General features: G+C 43.5%; 1 protein-coding gene across 3 annotated transcripts in view; it reads right to left on the reverse strand.

Annotated features, from left to right (window-relative positions):
• Positions 1–17,542, reverse strand: part of SSBP2 (single stranded DNA binding protein 2) — a 181,878-nt gene extending 164,336 nt beyond the window's left edge. For 2 of the 3 annotated variants that reach the window (XM_057421394.1, XM_057421397.1), the window contains exon 1: positions 17,398–17,542. The gene's annotated coding sequence lies outside the window, so the exon portion shown is untranslated. The remainder of the gene's footprint in view (positions 1–17,397) is intronic. The other variant, XM_057421398.1, reaches the window with a different exon arrangement.
• Positions 17,543–20,049: the final 2,507 nt, after the last annotated feature.

The raw sequence follows: 20,049 nt of genomic DNA on the forward strand, positions 1-20,049 counted from the left end.
AAATTACCAAACCGCGTGAATGATTGCTCCTGAAGCCTTCTGCAGAGGTCCTTGAAGTGGAATGGTCCTCTAGAAGGCTGCTAGCACCTATGGCAGGAACCGAAAGGCCAGAGATATTTTAAACTAGAATAACAGAACCACAGAATCGGTTTTGTTGGAAAGGACCTTAAAACTCCTTCAGTTTGAACCCCCTGCCATGGGCAGGGACACCTTCCTCTTAGCCGACAAGATTCCCAGACCCAAGCTGTATGTATTCCTTATTTCTTACTTATTTTTCAAACTTCAGGTGACGTAGCCAGATGAGCGAACCCAGAACTAGACAAGCCAGCTTTGGGTTAGTTTGCAAGTAGACACATGCACAGGGCTGGGTTGTTTCTTTTTGTGAGCAGGCAAGGTACTGAAGAGCAACTACAATCCACCTATACTTAAGAGCCTTCCACACTCAGAATAAAGAAGGCCAGCAGAATGGCCTTCAACTATAGAAGAACATGTCAACTATAGATGAAACAGAGCAACTGTCATGTTTTAGGACAATGAAGCCAGCAAATAATTTATGATGATATCACACTGCTTCATTTTGGATAGAAAATTCTTAAAACTGTGGAGGAACTGCATCAAGAGAAATGATCTCGCTGAAGCACATCACAGTCTTACCATTTTGTAATCACACACATCACACTGTGTCATACCACACTGGAGACAGTCCAAAGGGTTGGATTTTTAAAAACTTCCTTCCACCAAGCATCCAGCAAAAGGGTAAGATGCTTCTGTACACTAACCCCTCCACTGACTTGGAGAAATAGAAATTCAGAAAAGAAAGAGAATGCGAGTACAAGTGTGGTGACTGCCAGCACACAATATAGTTGAACAAAACCTAAATCAATACCCAGGAGACTGCTGAAATTTACTTTAATTTTACAAACAGTGTGACATTAAAAAGATAAAAGGTAACTGCTACTAGGATATACTCACATGCCAGCCAGTTCAGGCAGTGGCATTCTTGGACTCTATAAAATAAAGAATATTAAGAGGCAGAGCATCCATGGGCGGGAAAATGACAGATTACTGAATCTGAAACTTGAAACTGAATTTGAATGTAAATTAAAAGAAAAAAACGTGAGTACTATGTAAGGACATATCTCAGCATCTTAATGAAAGGAATGTCACAGATTAACTCATGGGCTACACCATGTCACTGAATGTTATGATATTTTTCTACCAATGTTACAGAACTTATTTCTCACTTTTACATGTTGGATGAAAAAAAGAAAAGCCCACAGAGAGATGCTAGGAAGCTTATGATGCTCAACAGTGGGTTGAAGTAGCACCTATGCTCATAAGTTTCCTATGCTCAGCAGTGGGTTGAACTGAGTGCAACGAACAGCCACAGAACAGCCAGGCACATCATATATTACTGTAGAATATGGCTGTATTCCTCCTATGACTGGACTGTTGGAATGGAAGGTTACAGGCTCTTTAAGAAAGACAGGCCTGGCAGACGGGGAGGAGTTGCTACTCATGTTAGGGATAGGCTGGAGAGTATGGAACTCTGGGGACAGGTGAGCAGTTAACAGAGTTTGTGGGTCGGGGTTAAAAGGAGAACAGCTATGGGGGACATCACTGTGAGGATCTGTTACAGACCTCCTGATCAGGAGAACTCTGTGGGTGAAGCACTCCACAGATAGATAGGAACAGCCACAAGTTCACAGGCCCTTGTCCTCATGGGGAACTTCAACCACCCTGACATCTGTTGGAGGGACAGCACAAGCAATCCAGGAGGTTCCTCGACTGTGTGGAAGACAACTTCTTTCTGCAAGTGATACAGGAGCCGACAAGGAGAGGTGCCATGCTTGACCTCGTGCTCAACAACAGGGAAGGGTTCATTGGAAATGTGATGCTCCAGGGCAGCCTTGGATGCAGTGATCACGAGATAGTCGAATTCCAGATCCTCAGGACAGTGAGAAGAGCGTGCAGCAAGCTCACTGCCCTGGACTTCAAAAGAGCAGAATTTGGCCTCTTCAGGAACCTGCTCAGTAAGGTTCCATGGGATATAGCCCTAGAGGGCAGGGGGGGACAAGACTGTTGGTTGATATTCAAGGATCACCTGCTACAAGCTCAGGAGTGTTGCATCCCAACTAGAAGGAAGTGCAGCAGGAGGGCAAGGAGACCTCCTTGGATGGATAAGGAGCTCCTGAGTAAACTTCAGATGAAAAAAGAGGCTTATAAAAGGTGGAAGCAAGGACAGGCGGCCTGGGAAGAATGCAGGGATGTTGTCAGGGAAGCTAGGGACCAGGTTCAGAAAGCTAAGGCCCAATTAGAATTAAACTTGGCTAGGAATGTGAAAGACAACAGGAACGGATTCTATAGGTTCATTGCAAATGAAAGACAGACTAGGGACAATGTAGGCGCACTCCGGAAGCTATCAGGAGGACAGGCTACCCTGTATGCGGAGAAGGCTGAGGTTCTTAATGACTTCTTTGCTTCGGTCTTCACTGGCAAAGGCTCTGACCAAACCACCCACATCTTGGAAGGCAGATGCAGGGACTGTGAGAATGAAGACCTTGGGCCCACTGTAGGAGAGGATCTGGTTCGAGACCATCTTAAAAATCTGAACGTACGCAAGACCATGGGTCCTGATGAGATCCATCCGCGGGTCCTGAAGGAGCTGGCAAATGAAGTTGCAAAGCCACTGGCCATCGTATTTGAGAAACCATGGCAGTCAGGTGAAGTTCCCAATGACTGGAAAAACGAGTGGTATCCCTCAGGGATCGGTGTTGGGACCAGTCTTGTTTAACATCTTCCTCACTGACATGGACAGTGGGATTGAGTGCACCCTCAGCAAGTTTGCTGATGACACCAAGCTGTGAGGCTCAGTTGATATGCTGGAGGGAAGGAATGCCATCCAGAGGGACCTTGACACTCTTGTGAGGTGGGCTGATGCCAACTTCATGAAGTTTAACCATGACAAGTGCAAGGTCCTACACCTGGGTCGGAGCAATCCCAGGCACAGCTACAGGTTGGGCAGAGAAGAGATTCAGAGCAGCCCTGCGGAGAAGGACTTGGGGGTGTTGGCTGATGAGAAAATGAACATGAGCAGGCAGTGTGTGCTCACAGCCCAGAAAGCTGACCGTATCCTGGGCTGCATCAAAAGGAGCGTGACCAGCAGGTCGAAGGAAGTGATCCTGCCCCTTTACTCTGCTCCTGTGAGACCTCACTTGGAGTATTGTGTGCAGTTCTGGTGTCCTCAACATAAAAAGGACATGGAACTGTTGGAACAAGTCCAGAGGAGGGCCACAAGGATGATCAGGGGACTGGAGCACCTCCCGTATGAAGACAGGCTGAGGAAGTTGGAGCTGTTCAGCCTGGAGAAGAGAAGGCTGCGTGGAGACCTCATAGCAGCCTTCCAGTATCTGAAGGGGGGCTATAGGGATGCTGGGGAGTGACTCTTCATTAAGGACTGTAGTGACAGGACAAGGGGTAACGGATTAAAACTTAAACAGGAGAAGTTTAGACTGGATATAAGGAGAATTTCTTTCCTGTTGTTTCAAAAAGTGGAACATCTGGAGCATCTGGTCTGCCCTCTTCAAATGTTTACATTTAGCTACAATATCTGCTGCTATCTTAAGAGCTCAGGTGCCACCCCTTGCACATTACCTGGTGCCCTGCATTCACTGCATTAACCTTGTCTTTCCCAAAGCACAAGATTCTCTACCCATCTGATTTACTCGACATCATAATACATTCTTCACAAAAAAAAACCAAAACAAAACAAAAAACACCTTTGGGGCACAAAAGTTTTAGGTTGCTTTGGCTGCCAAATAGGAAGAAAAAAATCTTTTATTTTTTTTTCTATAAGCCTGTGTCATTTGCCAGGGGACTACCCAAGGAGACACACTGATAGAAGCTTTTTTGGAGGAATGAGAAGTTTGTTTTATCAGAGAAGCATTAGGGCAGTTGTAAATTCCTAGGCAGGGAAAAAATACTGCATCTATAGTCAGCTTTTGCTGTTTTCAGATGCTTTCACTCACACTACTCTAAACAAACACTTTAAGAAGTTTGGTTGTTGGGTACTCCTGTCATTGCTTCCAACAAGAAGCAAATGACAGATGGCTGAATATAAAGTCAGCCTTGGTCAGGTAATTGCAGTTATTACACAATAGATCATAGGCAGGCCATAGGTAGGACACAGTAAATGTCACGGTTCCATACCAAGAGACACGACAAGAGTGTAATGGTGACACTGAATAAGCTTGGAAGTGAATCAAAAGTGAAGTTATTCTATTAGTAACTTCATTAGTAACTTCATTACTCTATTAGTAACTTATTAGAACTGAAAGTGCCTCCTCTAATTTGAGTCTGTAATTGAATCAAAATGGTTTGTTCTTTGGTTTTTCATTTGTTTGGGTTTTTTTAAATCAACCTACTTTCATGATTCAATACACGCAAGTATTGCCCAGTTGCCTGTTCTAAGGGCAAAGATAATAACCCTGCCATCGAAGCTTAAATACATACATAGACTTACGCATACATACAGACACAAACCACATGCAAAGCAATACAGAAAATTCGTAATTTGGAAGAATGCAATGGTCACCTTTCTTGAGTTACATTAATTCTTTAAATATGCTATTGAACTGGAAAAGCAGAAATTCAAAGGAAGTTGTGGGCATGCTAAAAAGTAACTGTCAGAAAACTGGCTTTAAGGTCAGCTGAAATTGTAACTGAATGACAAAAGGTGAAAAGAACAAAAAAAAGCATTTCCACTTTGATGCTGTAGAGTACACAGCAACTACTTTACTAAATTGCACCATTGGTCTCTTTAATCTAGTTTCTTGTTTCCCCTTACAGCCCCACTGGAGTGCTTCAAAACAAGCTGTTAGAAAGCCTGAGGCATATATGACACCAGCAACTTTACTCTTTTAGTTTTCCATTTGTATCCAGAATTAGTGGGAATTTGCAGTGTTTGTGCTGAACAGAAGAGCATGCTCACTTAAGTACACAACTCTTTATGGAGGCAAATCTCTTCCCTCTATAATACACTTTTCCAGGGAGCCCCTCTAATTATGTTTTAACCATTGAATGTATACACTGCAAAGTTAAACAGAAAATAACACCAAAACACTTTCATAAGTTTTACTTGTGAAAAGTTTTCCTTTTGGCTGCACTTCTATCACCCATAGTCTTGCTTTAGCAGGAAGCCCCTTTTCACTACCTTCTCTTTGGCTTAATCCAGTTGCATTGCTCTACAGGAAAAATAGTTACGGTTTTATGACAAGAAAACCTTTTACTGTCTATTATGCTTTTCTTTCCTTCAGATGTATAAACCTACATGGAATTGTAGACTGACACCAGGCAAATACCAAATTTTTTTCTCCAATTGTGAATAATTAACTACAGTCTTAAAGGGCTGTTTTGGGAATATTGGGAAAGAATTCTAAGGAACTTCTTCAATTACTAGAATTAATACAAATACACCTGCATAAAGTATTCCAGACTGATTCTGGTTTTAATCATACATGTAATATGTTCTGCAAAATCATTCAAAATAATTTATAGGCCCCCCAACTACAGCTAGACAAGTTAGTTAAGTCTTCCATCTTCAAAGCATAAGATACACCTCTTTGTGTTTTGTTGTATTACAGTCTCTCATTTTATTTCTAAAAGATTTTAAAATATGTATAACAAGGTTTGCAGTTACACATGTCTACAGATACTAGTCTCATAAGAGTAAACATTTGTCTTTTATAAAGAATTAGATGTACAGATAGTAAAATTAGAAGTAGCACTGGATTTGATAAACTGCAGAAGTCAGAAACACCAATGTGTTGTAACTTTTTGCTTCTCAAGCATATTCGTGTTAATAGAGGCATATTTATGTATTTCTCACACTGGTCTTCATCTTCTGATCAGAAGCTCTCCTTTTTTATAGCTTTATATTTTTTCAATGTACTGTCCTTTGTGTAAGGTCTAGGTGTCTATTTGTTGATCATGTACTTTTCTTGTTCCAATGTAGAATAATCAACTTCCATTTATACTGCTTTATAACATGCACGTAAATACAAAGGAAAACCAAACTTATTTCCTCAGGCCAGGATACATGTCTTTAAGTTTTTAAAACATCCTCTCCATGTGTAATACTCTATAAATATTTTATTAATGCTGGCATCATCACAGAAGTCTTTTTGACTCAATTCAAAGGCTGACCTCAAGGAGTAACCAGAACTTTAAGACTGGTCCCCATTCTTTGAGGGTTAGTTGGATAGGGAAGAAAGTAAATAAAACATTTAGCATGGAGAAAGCAAAGGGGATTTGGTTTATCAAATCTTCTTGTTACAATTACAAGTATTTGATAAAGCAGCACTTCCACAGTAGGAGCATCAGGTGGAATCCTTACTTCCATCCTCATAAATCATGTAATATTTATAACACACAAATACAGCCTGTCAGCCACATGATCCATTTTGTCCTGAGACTGTCAAGAACAACATATTTATTAAGGACTTGTACTTCCATTTCCATTAATTATTTTCTTCAGAAGGCACAGCCCTTCCCAGGGAAAGGCCAACATGGTAACACAGGCAACCTCAGGTTGCCACTGATGTTGCCGTCACATTTTTTTTTAGTTATAAAAGTTTCCAAAACTAACACCGCCACTATTCTATAAGCATTAAGTTGATTATCACTGGAAACTACATATACTGATAAATTATTACTACTGACAATTTATTGCTTCTGTGTTTTCAAAATACTGGCTGGTTTCTAGGAAAATTACAGGAGTTTGGTTTTGTTTTAAGGTGAAATCTCCCCCAAAAGCCAGAGCCATTACAAACAAAATGGAAGTTAATATAAAACACAGGACACTGTTTAATCAGTACCTTTGTACATTAATTTCTTCTTCATGACTGAGTCTTTTATTTAGGGATTGGAGACAGGAAACAAACAAAACAGCCAAGCCTAAGTAGCAAACCAGCACTTTCACAGGCAATTTAGGTGTGATCAATCCCCACCACAAGTTTGGGGGTAAATTCAAGGGGTTTACTTCAACTTTACCCACACACGCTTAGCAAAAACTATTGGTTAGATCACATTCAGCTCCTAGTTAAACACTTCTACATCGACAACTGACCTTCATACTGAAACACAAGCCCAAAGGCAGCCTGTAAAGCCTAATAAGGATGGGATCAATCAGGCTATGAATTCAATGCCAAGAGCCACTGAGGACCTTGACAACCCACACCACCCACAAACACAGCTGACAAACTGTACCCAACATGAGAAGTATTATTTCTTTCATTCCAGATTTTTACAAAATCCGTAATTTCCCAATTGATACTTGCACAGGAAACAAGGTGGGGAAAAAGCCTGCTTCCAATACACTTAGAAGAAGGAAATCCAGCCAGTCACTCTTCTTTCATGGTTGGGTCTGGCTTAAAACTAAAACTTTAAGACGCCCATAAACTTGCCCAAAGAAGGACTGCAACCATTTTGAAAGCCTAGAGAAAAAAATTGGTTAACATAAATTACATTAATTTACATTTTGGCTCTTTTATGACAAATCACCCTCGTTAAAAAAAAAATAAATAAAAAACCAAAACCCAAACAAGATGTAGATGTCAAAACTTCATTGAAGCTGGGTTCTAGAGGAGCTAAAAAGGTTTGTACACAAGAGGTTCCAGTCACTCTGGGCACAGGGAATGAAGGTGCAGAGGGAAAAGGAAGAGCAAGGCCTTGAGGTAGCCCAACCTAAGGAGGCACTTCAGAGACTACGCAGTGAAAAGTCTGTCAAGTTGGCATACTAGATGTTCGACTACTTTCTGAGGAAAGTAAAAAGAAGGAGCTGAAATTACTTCAGGTAAAACCCTCATTCACACCACACTGTAAGGTGAAGCTCTCCTGCTGCACAGAAAAGCAAACAGGATACAGACAAGCAGAAATGAGCTGTCCAACTTCTCTGTCTGACTCCTCAAGCACTCACATGATAAGCAGGAGTCAACAGTTAGTCCTGGGTTCAGCTGTAGCACTTATTTTGCTCTTTGTTAGTAGCTGGTGCACTGCTTTCAACTTTAATCTGAGAACAATGATGACAACACACCAGTGTTTCAGTTGTTGCTAAGTAATGCCTACCCCGATGATCAAGGAGTTTTTCGGTCTCATGCTCTGCCAGTGAGGAGGGGCACGGGAAGCTGGGAGGAAGCAGAGAGGACACCTGACCCATACTAACCAAAGAGGTATTCCATACCACAGCACATCATGCCCAGTATATAAACGGGGAGGAGTTGCCCGTAAGGCCCAGGTTTCAGTTTCATATATTCTCTTCCCTTGTTATTTCCCTTATCATTATTATTATCGGTGGTAGCAGCAGAGCTTTGTGTTATACCTTAGTTACTGGACTGCTCTTATCTCAACCTGTGGGAGTTACATTCTTTCCATTCTCCTCCCCATCCCTACCAGAGCCGGGGAAGAAAGAATGGGTGGGAGAGAGCAAGCAGTTGCATGGGCTGGGCTTAAACCACAACACCTGCTTACACAGATTACATTAGTCTGGTATTGGAGCAAACCAAACCAAAACTAGAAGAAACAAAACAAAAAGAAACCCAAAAATCTTAGCATGCCATAATAAATACACACTAGAAAATAAAAATAAAAAGGGGATTTAATCCAGACATCAGCTTGACTATCACAAAATACACAGAAAATGATTCAAAAACCAATTATAAACACCTCCATAATACAAAGAGAAAAAAGAGCCAACATTATCTGTCAAGAAAAAGAATGTTTCAGCTCAGTTTGGTTTACTTGAAAGAGAGACTGCACAGTGGGTAAGGAAGAACTTACTCCTTAACCACTTACTAAATTTAAGATGTAAGAGTTTTTATTCCTAGCCTATTACCTGACACCTATGTATGCACACAGTCTTCATGAAATGAAAAAATGGTGTTATCACAAGAAAAAAAATAATGGAAGTGTCTTGATCAGTATGTTTCTACAAGTGACAGAATGTTTCAAGAAAACTCTTGCTATCCTAAGCCAATTCCATTAAAGACCTGCATTAATAAGTTGTATGTAGAAACACAAAAGTGTACAAAGTAAGTTGGGAAAGATTATACGCCCTTTTGGGGACATGAACAGAATAAAGAAAGTTAATAAGAGAAAATTAAATACAGACAAATGTAGAGTACTACGCTCAGGAGTAAGAAATCAAATACACAAATACGAAATGGGGAATAATTGGCTAGGCAGAAGTATTGTAAAGAGAACCTGGAGGGCATGTGCACTGCAAAATGGATTATTTAAAAAACATTTAAAAGGAAAAAAAAAGGAGAAAACCAAACACCAACAGCAACAAAAAACAGGCAAGTGTTCCAGGGTGCATCAGCAGCAATGTTTCATATAAAAATCCCAAGTAGGATACCTTATCTCAAAACAGGTAATTATTTTGCTTCTCCATGTTGAACAAGCCCAACTCTCTCAGCCTGTTTCTGTAAAAGCAAATAGCTGAAGCAACCTTTAGAAATGCAGCTTTTTTGAGACTGCTGTCTCTTTTTTTTTTCCCCATATACTTGACATTGTAAAACGAGCTCAAAAGCTATCCAGGGTAGTTGGCTGCATACTTACACACAGCACAACATTGAAAGCCTGCTTCCCTTAGGGAAAGAGACTACAAATACACAATTGTATGATTCAGGGTGGTGTAACTGGGTAGAGCCACTTCATAATGACCTCTCCATGAACCCTCAGCGCAGAAGATGGCACAGCCCACTGTGGTACTCTGCCAGCACAACTGCTCAAACAGTTGCTTTTCAGACTTCTCTGCAAAAGCTTCTTTGGACACCAGCAAGAACACCAGTTAGATGATGGGTTTTCTCCATGAATATGCAGAAGCCACGCCTCAAGGCTTCCCAGCAATGTTGGCTGGAATTGGGGCCACATTTGGTTTCTGTGTTGCTAAACAGGACACAGAGGAGTGCTGATCCAGGTTGAATCAAAGCTTAAGTTTCTTTTCTGGTGTCTGCTCAACTGAGTCACAGTCCACATGGTTTAGGTAGCTGTCAAGTAATACACAGCTGTTGTATCATCTACTAATAGAACATATTACTCAGATAGCAAAAGGGTAGATCTTGTAACAGTCTTTCAGTACCTCAAGAGGGCTGACAGGAAAGCTGGAGATGGGCTTTGGACAAGGGCCTGCAAGGACAGGACAAGGGGGAATGGCTTTAACCTGACAGAGTGGAGATTGAGATGAGCTCTTAGGCAGAAGTTCTTCCCTGTGAGGGTGGTGAGGCCCTGGCACAGGTTGCCCAGAGAAGCTGCGGCTGCCCCATTCCTGGCAGTGCTCAAGGCCAGGCTGGCCAGGGCTTGGAGCAACCTGGTCTAGTGGAAGGTGTCTGTGGCCATGGCAGGGGGTGGAACAGGGTGTGGATGGGCTTTACATTCCTTTCTAACCCAAACCAGTCTGTGATTCTATGAAACACCAAAACATGACCTCAAGAAGACAGATGTCACAGACTCTATGCAGGGGATGAATCATTTTCCGCTCCTCGTTTTCCAGATGCCTGATGTGATAAAATGGCATCTCAGCCTTAGAATCAGTGGTAAAAGAGACAGTGGAAGTTGTATGGACACACCAGTGGTTTATGCAGTGCTAAAAAAAAAAAAAAAAAAAAAAAAAATCAGGGCTACACACCTCAAATTAGGCACTCAACAATAAGCAAATATTTTTGCCTTTCACCTCTCTGGCACCTTACTGCCATTTCCAGAACTGGCAGGCAGGCAGGAGTGGCTGATACATATTTTTAAAGGTTTGTGAAACCAAACAACATGTTCTTCCTCCAGGAACAGCTGTATTATGAAACAGAGAGTCAGCCATGAGGCACATATCACATGACAGCAAAATAGTGAATTATCAAATAGCTGCTCATTGTGAAAACAATGCTCTATTCTGCACAATAAAAAAAAACCAAGTTTTTCCAGAGGGAAAGAAATAAATAAATCAGTGAACACGCAGTGAATGAGGACAAAGTAAGAACGACACTTAGTATACATCCACATTTTCCAAGAGCACATTATTGAGAATTCAAGAACAGCACCCAGACACTGCACTCAGACACACACCAACACACAATTCCAAATGCTTTCGAATGGCAAATCCTACCCTTCCCTCCCAAAGCTCTGACATCTGAGTTACAGTTTTTAGGACTACCATATACCTCTCTGCCATTTCAGCCAAGTCAGCATTTCATATGTGTTTGTAGGCTTTCTCTTGAAGATAGATATTTTGCCTCCTGGTCTCACAGGTACTTGCTGGCACCCAAGGAACGGTCATCTTCTAGTACCTGGAGGGACAGTATGTTCCTCATAAAAAAAAACCCTCCCACTTACTGACCTGTTCCCTTGAAGACGTCTCTGTCTTGGCTCTGCTCTCTGCTTTGCACCAGGTCTATTTTCCTTGTCAAGATGCACCAGCTCCCACCCAGACCTCTGATCACAATGCCAATTGCCTTAGGGTGTGATTCTTTGTCTCCTCTCACCAGACCAGCCACTTCAACCTTTCTTCCCCAGTCCTACTTCAAGAGCCAACTCCAGTTATCTCTAACCCTGGCATCTCAAGGCTGCAGGCTCCAACTCCTCAAATTCACACATTCCTTCCCATCACCACCCAGTCCCACTTTCCTTCCCCAAGCCACCCTCTGACCCTGATGTCTGGTGAGTTCCCAGCGTATGTGAAATATTTAACAATTACAGTTAGTTAGCCGTAAGCATTTGCAAACTGATCTTTTTGAAAAGGCTTATATCCTGGCTAAATTCAGATGCTTTGTCATGTAAATGAAAAAAGACACATCCCTGGAATAAAATCCCTCATCCTTTTCAACCAGATTCCAAGTGGTTTAAAAGGGAAGGGCACTACTGGTCTTCCACAGTAGAAGTTGTGAGAACTTTTAAAACATTGGAAAACACACTTTTTTCTTTGCCCAATTCGCAAGTTGATTCAAAACATTTCAAATGAAATTTTACACACAAAGAAATTAAATAAACCATCATAAGGCTTACATATGCCATTATAAATTTTCCACTTAAGTTTGGCAAAGTTATGAAAATCTTGTTTGGCTACTTTACACTTGTGACATTATCATATGCCTATAATTTAAGCAAAATGAATTATTAATGTATACTGGTTTCTATCAACTATTCTCTCCTCCAGCAAGATTTAATTATCTCTTGGCCAAGCCTGAATCATGCTCACTGTAGTCAAGAGTGCATCTTCTGTACCCACTGGGCCTGAGCAGGCTCTAGGAGTTCTTACTCTTTAGCACCAGAAATGTGCTCGGCACTACAGAGCCAACAAAGGCTGCATAGAGGTAACAATGCAGAAACTGATCATCTTTTTTTTCCCTAGGTTCTGTCAGTTCAATGAATTACCTGGATGTGCTTAACTGTATGGAAACACCAGTTCTGTATGATGGCACCCTCAGCAAGCTTGCTGACAAGACCATGCTGTGTGGTGCAGTCAACACACTGTAGGGAAGGGTTGGGATCCAGGGGGACCTGGACAGGCTGGGAGACACTGGGACCATGTGAACTTCAAGGAGTTTAACAAGGCCAAGTGCAAGGTCCTGCCCCTGGGTCAGTGCAATCGCCAGCACAAAGACAGGCTGGGGCAGACTGGATGCAGCAGCCCTGAGGAGAAGGACTTGGGGGTGTTTGTTGACAAGAAGCTCCCCATGACCCGGCTTCAGAGTGTGCTTGAGCCCAGAACTACCCCTTGTGTGCTGGGCTGCATCCCCAGAGCATGAGGGGATTCTCCCCCTCTGCTGCGCTCTGGGGAAACCCCCCCTGCAGCCCTGATCTATCTCTGGGGCAACAACACAAGAGGGACCTGGAGCTGTTGGAGCAAGTCCAGATGCCATGGAGATGCTGTGAGGTCTGGAGCAGCTCTGCTCTGGAGACAGGCTGAGAGCTGGGCTTTATATTCTTTATATTTTTCTAAAACGAAAAAGATGTCATGTTCACACTCACAGAGCAGTTCACCCGCAACTTTTATACGTTTCACCTGATGGGTGAAACCCATGGACAAATGTCACACCTAAATTTTCTAAAACAAGCCAGATTAAGCCCCCAGTTTTGTTTTCAAAGGGGAGAGGGGGAGAGAGATCAATATATCCTTCACTACGTGAAATCTGAAAAACCAGCCCACCATTTCCCAGGGACGAGGAGTGAATTTATCATTGAAAGCAACTAATTCTAATCTGTGTCTTATTTTTATGAAGCTTAGAAGCACTACAGCAGAAATAGGTAGCCTAATTCATATGATGCCATCTTTCCAAATCTGAAGGGAAAAAAAAACCCAAGCAACTGAAAAAAAAAACCGTTATCACATACAAAACCACTAAAAAAAAAAAAAAAAAGGAAGAAAAAAAAGGAAAAAAATACTATCTCTAGAAATCCACAAATCCTCAAAAGCCCTCGGAAATCTCAGTTTTCCTATACAGCAGTAGAATCAAATGAGGAAAGCATTAGTGGTTCTTTCTATTACAGAGAAGTATACTGGCATCAACAAGAAAATGGCAAAAGTTTTGTCAATTAACTTTGTTTTCCAGCTTGGGAAGAGTAGTTGATGAAGGCAGGTACTTAGGGCACTTGTATAAAGGAGCCCTGCATCTGAACAGCCAATCACCCAAACCAGACTTGAGAAGAAACAACAAAGGAGACATCTTTCTTCTTCAAAGCAGCAACAAAGTGCAGAAGAAAAATGCCCAACCAACTGGCAAACATCAAACTTCAGGAGACATTTACAACCACAGCCACGCAAAAAAATGGAGCAAGAATAACACAACAGCAGCTACCAAGTGTTACTTTCTCCACATCCACTCCCACACCGACCTGAAAACCAATCAATAACCAACTCTAATTCTTGCTTTTACATTGTTTTGCATCCTCTTATACCAAAGTAAAAATGCAGATTCTAGTCACTCAGTTTTTGACCAAAACCCACATGGCTGGGTCTGAGCCCCAACAAGGTAAGTGCATCTTGGAAAAAAGACTACTTTAGAAGACTACTGAAAAATCAAGACAACTGAACACAAAACATATCATCCCTTCAGTATTTAGTTTACCTTATGTTCTTTTTAACTGTTTTTATACACATCCTTTCTAACCTAAAACATTATTTATATTTCTAGATAGAGTTCTGCTGGCAAATAGAATCAGAACTGTTCAGGTTGGAAAAGACTTTTTAAGATCAAGTCCAACCATTAACCTACCCTAACTGACGCCTATGGAAATCCTCTTTGAAAAACTACATAAAATTTGTACAGTGTGACTTCACTTCTCCCAGATTAAAAGTTTAGTTTCACCATTCAATGAAATGTCAAAAGGCCTAAACTCCTAGTCTGACTTAATCCAATTTTAAGGAGTAAGGAAAAAATAAAAACACACACATATTTGCTGTGAAGAGATTAAAAAGAGGATGCTTACAAAAATTTTAGTCTTTTTCCTTCTACAATGTAGATGAGCCTTATTTGAACCTGGCACAGCACAAGCTGCTGCTTAATACAACTTTCCTTTCCCTATCCTTTATGCGACAGGGATAGCATGAACCCAAAATTAAGCCTCCAGAACAGGAGGAAGGGGCACAACGACACGAGAGACTTTTCTCTCTTAATCTTCTTCAGAGCTCACAGGTACTGTGTGCCTTCATTTTTAGCATTTTACTTACCTGTGCTGTACTGTACTTCTCTGGCATAAAATCAGGTATTGTTTTTTTTCCCTGAATTCATCTATCTACACTTCACATGAGTTGTTAAACTACATAATACAGATAATTTACCCCAAAGGTCAGGCAGGCAGGACAAAGAAAGACCGTAAAATGAATGCCATCCTTGGAACTGAAAATTTGCCAAGGGATGCTGTAAATGACTGGCAAAACTTTTTAATTTTAATAGAAATTACATAACCTCAAAGGACATACATATTAAAGGCAGCATACAGCAAGATACCACACTGCAAACGTATCTGGCACAGGATCAGTCTGTAAAATATATCACATCCTTGATTACAAACAACATCTGAACAACACACATCTTTTCCACACTTGATAAACACCCTTTTCACACCCTAGTCTTGTCACTGGCACACATCCCCATGGGAAAGAAAAATGTTCCATGTAATTAGGCTGTCCAAACCCGCAGCAGTCGATTTTTATTTTATTTCATTAATTATTAGGTAGGGGGGTGTTATTTTATTTCCTTAATTATTACAAATGTATCTCAGATATCAGTTGCTGGTGACAGATTTTAGATATTTAAAACCATGAGTCACGATGGAGTTAAGTTACATCTTCTGCTTTAAAATTTCCAAATTAAGTATAATTATAACTCCACTCTCCTTCATTAAGTACTTAATGTATCAATCAAACATATATATTTTCCCCCCAGTTTTCAATTTAATACCACCTCACGCAGAAGTTAGAGCTGTGTTTCTCTGAACATATTTAATTCAATGTCAACTTTTCTCAGCAGAACAAGAACTTGTGCATCACCTTGGGAGAAGCATTGCAGAGTTGTAAAACAATGTCATAGGAAAGCGAAAGGAAAATGTAATCACAGCTTTTTGGATGTCAGAAGGAAAGCGTAGGAAAATGGCAATGATGTGATCCCATTTACAACGAAACTTTAAAAGATGGAATAAAAAAAAAAGAATCTGGAATGTAGTTTATAATGGCATTTCACAACATAAACCAAGTCTTTAGGCTTTTCTATTTTTCATTAAGGGAAAGGATGGCTGGGGAGGGGGGAGATGAGAGAGGAAGAGGGTGTTTCTAAATTCCTGGTTATGTTTATCCATCAGTAGATGCTACAAGATGTGCCAAGTCCGTGATTTAAGAACAAACCAGTGTTTTGCATAGAATAACCTATACTCGAGGAATTCACATTTCCAGCTGTTAGTTGTAAGGAGTGGGAGATAAAGTGTATTTAAATCGAACAGCACCATCTAGCTGGCCCCCGTAACTTTAATCAGGAGGGCAGCTGCTGCTTGGCAGTATGTCAGTTTGGCAGGCTTGCCTTGAAAATCATTAAGCATTTTCATTCCACATGAAGTACGACGTGCCTTATGGCACCAAGGACCCAAAAGAAAAACCAGCTACAACGAAGTAAGACTAAAGCCAGTTTAAAGTTTCAGCTCTAGGACCACAGCACAGTGTGTGTGGCCCGCGCTGGGAAGTTTCTGCCAAGCAAAATCAAAATAACGTGGTCTTCACCTGATCCAACACACAGCAGCCTTATGGATTCCTTTCATCTAGTCCCACAGTGCGATCCCATTCTGCCCTTCAGGATCTTATCAAGTGTACTGACAAACACATGCAACTATGCAGCAAATATGCAGCACAAGAAAATGGCTTCAATCCGTAATTTCGCCAAACCAAATAAACAATGCTCCCACTAGCCACTTCAGCAATGATTTCTAGAATTATTCGCCCACAGGGAGTAATAAGTGCCACTAGTTGATTACGTTTCAGTGCCCAAGTTGTGTCTCCCACTCCACCCTAGCCATTAACACTGCATGTCGGCACTGCCTGATTTCCTCCACCTTTCCGTGGCAAAGTTAGGCGTGGAATTCCCTAACGTAACATCACTTTAAAATCTCCTCCAGCATTCCCCTCTCCTGTAGCAACAGAGATGCCTAGCCTGCTCCTGTTCCAGGAAGCATGCATGCCAGTCTCTAGAATTAAGAAGTGTCTAAAATACTGCAGGGGAAAATAAATAAATAAATAAATTAATTAATTAATACATAAATAGGACAGAAAAAAAGGAAAAACAAACAAACAAAACCTTCTCTTCTAGGTGAAGGTTCAAGACAAACTGCCGATGGGGGAACTCCTCCGGAGCACAGCGCCCGGAGGTTACAGCCGCTCCGGAGCGATGCGGTGGGCGCCCCGGCAAGCGCATGTGGCCGGCGCCCTCCAGCTCCGGACCCTCCGCAGCCTCACTCCGACCTTCCCTCGGCTGAACCCCGCTCGGTACACGTCCTCCCCTCCTCCCCGGCTGCAGCAACGCCGAGAAGCCGCCGCTACAGCACAACTTGACGAGACCTCCGTCCGCTCCTAAAAAACTCGCTTTCCTGCCCAATTATTTCACGCCCCCCTCATACACAGGGCACCCCCGGCACCCCGTGGGGCAGCTCCCACGGAGGAGAAATCCGACGGAGCCCTCGCGCTACTCGCACGGGGGATTTTATCCACCGAGAATGCATTACAACATTAAATAAAATAATAAAGTACTTTCGCGGCTGCTACGGTATCAGCCGGGGTCAGGAGGGGTTGAGAGGGCTGTGAGTGTAGCCCCGCCGCCCACCGGCACTTCAAAACCCGACCCCAGCACCACACCGGGGGATGCCCAGCACCTTTGTTCGGCGGGGCGGGCTCCGGAGCGCGGCGTGTCCCCGTGTCTGTGTGTGCCCCGCTGCTGCCGTGCCCCCGCAGAACAATGCGCCGCGGGGCTGCGCGGAAAAGTTGCGGGGCGGCGGAGTTGGTAAGCTGCGGAACGACATCCCCGTCCCTCACCACTCCCCGTACCCCCGTCCCCGGCTCTTTGTCACATACGTTGCGCCGGGGAGGGGACCGTGCGGAGCAGGGACACGGGGGGACCAGCGGCGGCCACACACACAAGGACGGGCACGCCCCCCTCGCGGTGATTGACAGTCGGGACCCGGACGGGCGGCTCGCTCCTTACCACCCCCATCCCCCCCCCCCCCCACACTCGGCTCCTCCTCTCTCCCCCCCCCAAGCGCTCTCCCTTCCCCGCGCAAGGGGGAATTAGAAACGGTTCTAGAAGGGTTTTAAACAACCGGCTGTTCCCGGCAAGCGGCACCCCGCCCGCCGCCGCTGCCGGCTGAGGGAGAGCGCGTCGGTGAGCGCGAAACTGCGGACCGGATTCCAGCGGCACCCGCGGCCCGCTCTCACCTTCTCGCAGCGGGCGCAACGCCAGCCCCGCAGCCCCCTCAGCGCCAGTAACGCCCCCGCTCCTGCGGACCCCTCCTCAGCTGCTGGCGCCCGTCGGCCGCTCAGCGGGGACCCGGCGCCCCCCTTTCCCTCAGAGCCCGGGATCAAGCCCTTCCCGGTGGGGCAGGGGAAGGCCAGGGCCGGTAGAGCTCCCCCCGGGGCCAGAGGGCTGCTCCCCGCCGGAATGTGTACCACGGGCTGGCTGAGCCTAGGCCTCCTGTGGCCTGCGGCCCTGAGAGGCTGGGGGAAACGTTTCCTCAGCCGAAACTGCGGGTTTTAGACACGGTTAAAAGCGAAAAGAATTTCTCTAAAGAAAATTCAAGGAAATGCTTTAATTTTTATTATTATTGTTGTTTTAAGGGTACATTGCGAATAATCCTGTGTTCCAGAGGGATGATGGGAAGAGAGCAGCACAGGGACCATGCATAGCCATCGTTTTTATTAGAGGTGCCTTGTCCCTGCGTTTGACTTCCCGAAGTATGATCCCAAATTCTGCAGATGTTGATACCTGCCTCTCTTTACAAACCCATGACTTAATCTTGTAAACCTACTCACGTGTGTAACCCGAGGGCGCTTTGAGTGTTTAATGGCAAGATCTCTGAGCACTTCTTTAGGTCAAGCCAGGTTGTAAATACACCCCATCTCCCCACTGTGCTGCCAGGAAAAGGTCACGCACAATTCTAAGGAGGGAAGCTGTACAATGCATAGACCACCAGCATCTGTTTATCATTGTTGGAGCTGCAGGGGCGGGGGGGGGGAACCCATATATTCTCTGGATTTTGAGCTGCTAGAGCGAAGGGAATGGTTGGTGAGGTGGAATTGTTGTGGGAGGATTAAAAGGGTATTAAATGAGCAACTGAGACAAATTAGGGATGGAGCAGCAGAGACAACAGGAAGGAGTGAGCGGCTGAAGGGTCTGAGGTGCTTGTAGCTGGTTGTTCGGGATGTGTGCAGAAGTAAACCACATGAAAGCATATCACAACAAAAGCCATTCTGTGCCAAAGTTGGTTGTTTGTCCTAGGCTTTTGCCCCACTGTATTTTTATTGTTGTATTAACAGGTGAGTGGGAGAGCATGGTTGGAGTGGTCTGGCTTTCGAGTCACCCCGTGGTGGCCGAGGCTCCTGCTTCCGGCCTATGCCAGGGGAAGAATGACGAGCAAGGTGGCTCGTGGTGGGAGAAGGACATATGTGGAAAATGGCAGAAGGATGGAATGGAAGGGTAGAAGTTAACAGAGGAGGTGAAAACCACTGTGGGTGCGAACAAAAAAAGGAAACAAAGTACAGGAACAATGCACGGTAAATTTGAGTGATAAAAGGGGGGAAAAGACAAGAGAGGGAGTCTGAGAAGGGCACGTTAATGAGGCATGAACCAAAAGGAGGCATTTTGCCCTCATTCCTGGGGCTTACATGTCTTGTGCCACAGAGTTCAGGTGAAGGCTAGCTGTATGACTGATTGTATTCGGTGTGAATAGGGGGGGCAGAAGATGGTACAGAGAAAGAAACACAGAGAAAGAATCAGGGCAGAGAACAAAGAAGGACTTGGATTGTAGGTAAAATATAGAAAGAAACAAAAAAAAGTTGCTGAGGGAAGAAGAGTGAACCGTGGATATCCTTGGCAAACACACAAAGGTAGTTGACACTTTGGCACAGGATCATCGTAATCCAGAATACAGTTTTCATCTAATTATTTGCTTGGAAGAGCAGTTATCATCCCATCAGAGACCTTAACAACTCCCTGTTCCATTCTCCCACGCATCAGCCATGGTATCAGCAGGGCTTTTACATGAAAATGGTAACAATGAAGAAATCGCTCCTGGGCAAGGCAGTCTTCTTTGCACCTTCTGTCTTCCCCCCCCCCCCCCCCCCCCCCTTCTGCTTACCACAATAGTTTTGGTCGATTTGTTTTGTGGTTTGAAGAGTGGGGGATTATTTTGGGAAGATGGCCCATCAGTATTGTGTTGGCCTTGTATGGGGAAAAGTTCTGTTCTGAAGAAGGACACTGTTGAGGTGTTCCCTAAAAATGTGCTGATGGGATTGCTGTGATGTTCTCTGGA

This window comes from Pezoporus wallicus, unplaced genomic scaffold (genome assembly GCF_028554395.1).
Source record: "Pezoporus wallicus isolate ANWC-B61680 ecotype Strahan unplaced genomic scaffold, APGP_CSIRO_Pwel_v1 contig_2595, whole genome shotgun sequence".
NCBI lineage: Eukaryota > Metazoa > Chordata > Aves > Psittaciformes > Psittacidae > Pezoporus > Pezoporus wallicus.